Source organism: Poecilia reticulata, linkage group LG8, assembly GCF_000633615.1.
Source record: "Poecilia reticulata strain Guanapo linkage group LG8, Guppy_female_1.0+MT, whole genome shotgun sequence".
NCBI lineage: Eukaryota > Metazoa > Chordata > Actinopteri > Cyprinodontiformes > Poeciliidae > Poecilia > Poecilia reticulata.
Genome location: NC_024338.1, coordinates 22296337 through 22302267, shown reverse-complemented (window position 1 = coordinate 22302267; position 5931 = coordinate 22296337). Strand labels below are relative to the sequence as shown.

The 5931-nt window shown below is 33.2% G+C and overlaps 1 protein-coding gene across 1 annotated transcript in view; it reads left to right on the top strand.

Moving 5' to 3' along the window:
* LOC103469289 (protein Njmu-R1-like) overlaps nt 1-5931 on the top strand; it is a 36900-nt gene that overhangs the window by 22631 nt on the left and 8338 nt on the right. The gene's annotated exons all lie outside the window — the stretch shown is intronic.

Below are 5931 nucleotides of genomic sequence, written 5' to 3'. Positions count from 1 at the left end.
GCAGGTCAAATGAGTCCTATTCAAACTGTTTATGATCTGAGTAGTTATCATGATTGGGCTTGGAAATTTTATTAAGACTGAATTTATTTGATCCATCAGAACCAGAACTTTGAGGTTTTTCCTTGAAAGAAAAGTTAAAACAAGAAATTAGGAAATATCAATCAAATTTTAGCACATTTCAGCAGCAAGGCATTTCAAAGTGCTTTATATAATTAAAAACTGAAAGTTACGTAAATATGGAGACATTAAGAATGAATAGGATGTTAAACATTTAAGATAAATCGGTTATAAAAGTTAAGTAAACAAGATTGTAAGAATTTATCTTGGGATAAAAAGAGGGAAATATTCTGGTCTCCACTCCACCACAGAAGATGGCGATAATGCATCTTGGCATTAGATCTCACCCGCCATTAAAAATCAAGAAGACGCCTATCGCCTCCTCCATCCCCCCTTTCACTAGTACGCGGCACTCCAAGATAGTGTGCAGTGTTTTCCTCTGAGCGGGAGAATATGTCTGTCTAATCGTCATAATAGAATCCCGCTGCATAAATCATAAGATATGGCGACATGCAGCAGCGCTTCGCTTTCACAGACAGTGGAGACTATGTCCAACAGGCACGTGCAGAGGAGGGGGCTAGGGGTGCTTGAGTACCTGCCCCTTGTTCTCCTTGCCCCCAAGTGCCCTTTTGGTMAATTTTTTTTGGGGGGGTATTTCCTAAGCCCTCTTCTGACGCATAACATGTACTAAAATTATTTGCTTTTTTGTTGGGGTATTTTTTTTTACAACATAAGTCCTCTGTCACCTTGTTACCTTTGATATTTTGCCCGTGAGGCATGACGCAGTTAGGTGGGTAACTACAGCTAAACGTAGCGAACGTTCCAGATTACAGAACAGTGGATTGGCGGCAAGATGGCGGATGCATAGTATTGAGCTCCAGGTAGCAAGCTCCTAAATAAATAATTGAACATTTATGAAGTCCGGATTTGACACCAAGGAGTATAATCGTGAACTAATAACTGAAAACATCCAGTGATAACCGGAAAATTAATTACAAGCAAGAGTTAAACAACAACGATAATGGCTAACAACAAAGCTCTGCTAACTCACGACTAATGCTTGGACGCAGATGCCAAAGGGACTAAAAATGCCCTAACTTCACCGTGTAAGACCCCAGTACCACATAGGAAGACAAAGGGAGACGAGGAGGTTAGTTCCAATGCATCAAATGCCATGATCTTAGAAGCAGTTGAAAATCTACAGAAAGTGATGCTGAACTTTGAAGAACTGAAACGAAACGCGCTCTCTATTGCAAACATTGCTAAAGCGGTGGAGTTCAATAGCGCTGAAATCCAAGATTGTAAAAATAGAAATAAAAAGATGGAAGATGAGATTGGTCAACTTAAAACCGCAAACGCTGTGCTGACAAAGAAGGTCGAAGCACGGAAAGCTGGGATATAGGCGGTGTTCAAAGGCCCATATGCCTTTATCAACGGACAACGAGTTACTCCTTAGGGGCTCATAGTTCTTCATGATAATTTGACTTCAGATAATTTTATTAGTTCAGGAGTTTTTGCTACCTAAAGTTCAGTCTCCTCTCAGGTAAAACCCATCCAATACTGTTCAGTTTTACTTTATTTTATTAATCTTTTATGTTTAACTTGAAAAGTGAACTTTCTCTTATTTCTGTTAATTCAAGGGGTCTAAGAGATTTGACTAAAAGGAAAAGTTTATTTTTATTTTGTAAAGGGAAAAATGCAAATGTTATATTCCTACAGGAAACTCATTCGAAACAAGGAGATAACATCTTTTGGTCTAAACAATGGGGAGATKAAGCTTATTTTTGTCATGGCTCTTCAAGATCAGCAGGGGTCGCTATTCTTTTAAAAAAAACTTCCAGGGTCAAATTATCTCAAATAAAATGGATGAAAATGGCCACTGGTTATCTCTCACTGTCTGTTTAGATAACTTAATTCTTATTTTATTAAACATATATGGTTACAATAATCTAAACCAAAACAAATTATTGCTAGAAGAAATAGCCTTACATCTAGACCAGCTAAAATCATTTTACTCAAYAAACAATGTTATAATTGGTGGAGATCTCAACCTTGTTCCAGATGAATTTTATGATATGTGGCCTTCTAAACATAACTCAAGTTACCCAAACAAAACATTTAACAATTTTTGTAATGAACAAAATCTAGTAACGTGTGGCGTCATCTTAATCCCAATTGTATAAAATTGTCATGGTCTGGTTCAAATAGCAAATCAAGACTTGATCACTGGCTTGTAACAAATGAATTACTAACCAATGAAACCAACTCAGATATTTCTGCTGCACCGTTGACTGACCATTGCCTTATTTCCTTACAAATGAAACCTCAAAACTGGAAACCAGGCACAAGTAAATATTGGAAATTTAACTACAGTCTTCTTAAAAATGACACTTACTGCCAAAAAAATCAAAGTTCTAATCCAAAATATTAAGGACTAAAGAACTAAATAGTCCTGTTCAAAAATGGCAATTCCTAAAGTACAAGGTAAGACAATTTTCTATCTCATTCAGTAAACAAATTAAAAAAGAACTCCAAAAAAAGAACTTATTATACAACAACTTAACCTATATTGCAATAAACCCAACCCCTCAATTGAAGACAAACAAAAAGTACAACTCCTCCAACCTAAACTAGATGAAATTTATATTCAAAGGGCTAAAGGAGCTTTTGTTAGATCAAGAGCGAGATGGATAGAGGAAGGAGAAAAAAACACTGCTTACTTTTGTAAGCAGTGTTGTCTTCTTTTTGGAAAAAAGAAGACAACACAATTCTATCAACTCCTTAATAGTAGATAATGTTGAAACCAATAACACAAACTTAATATCAACAGAGATTTTTAAATTCTATAACAACTTGTATACCTCCAAATTCTCAGAACAAACATCTCTTACCTTTTTAAAAAATTGAAACATTTATCCCTAAAATAGAAAATAATTTCAAACAAACTTGTGACGACAATATTACAATAAAAGAACTTGATAAGGCTGTTAATTGCTTATCATTAAACAAAGCACCAGGTCCAGGTGGACTCACAGGAAACTTTTATAAACACTTTTGGGAAGACATAAAATYTTTACTACATCAAGTTTTTACAGATATTTTTAAAAATCATACTATACCTACTACAATGAAACAAGGACTTATTATATGTATCCCCAAACCAGACAAGGACCCAAGATTGATTGAGAATAGAAGACCAATTACACTCAGAAATTCAGATTATAAATTACTAACATACATATTTACCATGCGTCTCCAAACAGGAATCTCAAACATTATTGCTGAATCACAGTCTGGCTTCTTAAAAGGAAGATCAATCCACAACAACATTAGACTGGTAAAGGACCTGATTGAATATAGAGACATGATTAAAGATGATGGCTTTATTCTTTTCCTTGACTTTTATAAGGCCTTTGACTCGGTGGAACACCAGTTCTTATTCTCAGTTCTTGAGCATCTAGGCTTTGGAGCAAACTTTATTTAAAGACCTATATCAATACATTAATAGTTGTGTAATACTGCCTCAGGGCACCACAGCTAGATTTAACATTGATGTTGGAATTCCTCAAGGGTGTCCCATTTCCCCATTTCTCTTTAATTTAGTTGCAGAAATGTTAGCGATCTATCTTAAAAACTGTGAAGACATTGAGAAATTAGATGTTTTTGGTACAGAATTAATTATTAGCCAGTTAGCAGATGACACCACAGTTTTCTTTAAAAATTACAAGCAAGTTCCAATTGTAATTGATAAAATTAAACTTTTTTTAGAGGCTTCAGGTCTAATGCTGAACTTAAAGAAATGTGAGCTTATAGCTATTCATGACACTTCCCTAAAAGAAATATCTAGCATCAAATCTGAAATTAAATACTTGGGAACTGTAATAACCAAAAACCAAGAATCAAACGTAACTATTGAAAACAAGATTAAAGAATGTAAATCCAAACTAAACGAGACCTTTCTATTTTAGGACGGATTTACTTATCAAAAATGGAAAGTTTATCAAGATTAATTTATTCAACTTGTAGCACTGCTGTCCCAAATAGTTTAACTAAAACTATTAATCAAATGAACATGAACTTTATTTGGAGAAACAGGCCACACTACCTACAGAAAGGTCACATGATCAAAGAAATCAAAGATGGCGGTCTGAAAGTAATTGACTTTGAATGTCTTAACAGTACTCTTAAGATTAATTGGTTAAAATCCTGGATTAAAAATTCTCAACTATTTTGGTATTGTGTCCCTAATTATATTTTTAACAAAATAGGTGGTTTAAAACTTGTAGTTCTAGCTGATTTCAATATACATAAATTGCCCATTAAACTATCAGAGTTCCATAAACAAGTATTACTATACTGGAAGATGCTCTATGTGCACAACTACTCGCCACACGGCTCTATCATATGGAATAACAGATTCATCCTGCATCGAAACAAATCCTTATTTTACAAAGATTGGATGGAAAAGAATATTTGGTCTATTATACACTTAATGGATGTTAATGGTTGCATGTTAAACTATGAACAATTCTGTGCAAAATATCAATTCTTTCCCCCAAAAGTTGAGTTTATGAAATTATATAATGCCTTACCAAAACAATTTATTAATCAGTTTAAAAATATAATAACATATAATCCGATGACCCCACAACTACCCAATTTATTAATTAATGGAATATCACTCACTGATCCAAAATTCAATAACCACACAATTAGAAACTGTTTAAATGAGACTTTATTCCCTGGGAAAATAAATAAAAATAACATTCTTTGCAAGTTTGATAAAATAACAATTGAAAGGTTGAGAACTCTTTATTTAAAACTTAAAAACCTCACAAAAGCTACTAAGAATTCGCTTTAATATTGATGACAATAAATGCTCATTTTGTGAAAGTGATGTTGAAACAATAGACCACGTCTTCTATGACTGCAATCACACCAAAATATTTTGGAATTGTTTAGAAAAGTGGATCAAATCAAAAATTGCACTTCCTGAATCTATTTCGAGAGATATAGTAACCTTTGGAGTATTATTGGAAAAAAAAAAGGAAATATGTTGTAACCTAATATTTTGTTTGGCAAAATTTTTTATTAATAAACAACGAATGCTGAGATCATCTCCAATTTTTAAACTTGTTTTAATCTGAATTTTAGTTATATTTGAAATCTCTGAAATGTATTGGATCATTTGAAGACCTGACTGAATTATTAATGGAATTGCCTGTCAATATATGTCAATCCTAACATATAAATCCCCTTGTTGCTATTTCAGTCATTGTTTCATTATTTTTATTATTATTATTGTCATAATGATATGTTATTTTTTTCCTTAGCAATCTCTGTATTTTCACTCTAAAATTTGCCTGTATTATGCCTTCTACAGAGTTCCACTGTTGTATTTGCCTTTCTTGTTTGTACTTACCTTGTTTCAATAAAGTTTAAAAAAAGAAAAAAAAAAGATTACAGAGAACAGTTTCTGTGAATTAAAAAAAACGTTTTTGGTGAATAAAGTGGAGTAGACTTGTACGGAAGCGCATTGCTATCACGCAGGAAAAAAAAAATTCGAGCGCTATCACGTTAGAACGTGATACGTATCTTGTTAAAACGTGATAAGTATCTTGTTAAAACGTGATAGTATCTTGTTAAAACGTGATACGTATCTTGTTAAAACGTGATGGTTATCTTGTTAAAACGTGATACGTATCTTGTTAAAACGTGATACATATCACGTTATAACGTGATACTATCTTGTTAAAACGTGATATGTATCTTGTTAAAACGTGATAGTTATCTTGTTAAAACGTGATAGTATCTTGTTAAAACGTGATATGTATCTTGTTAAAACGTGATACGTATCTTGTTAAAACGTGATAA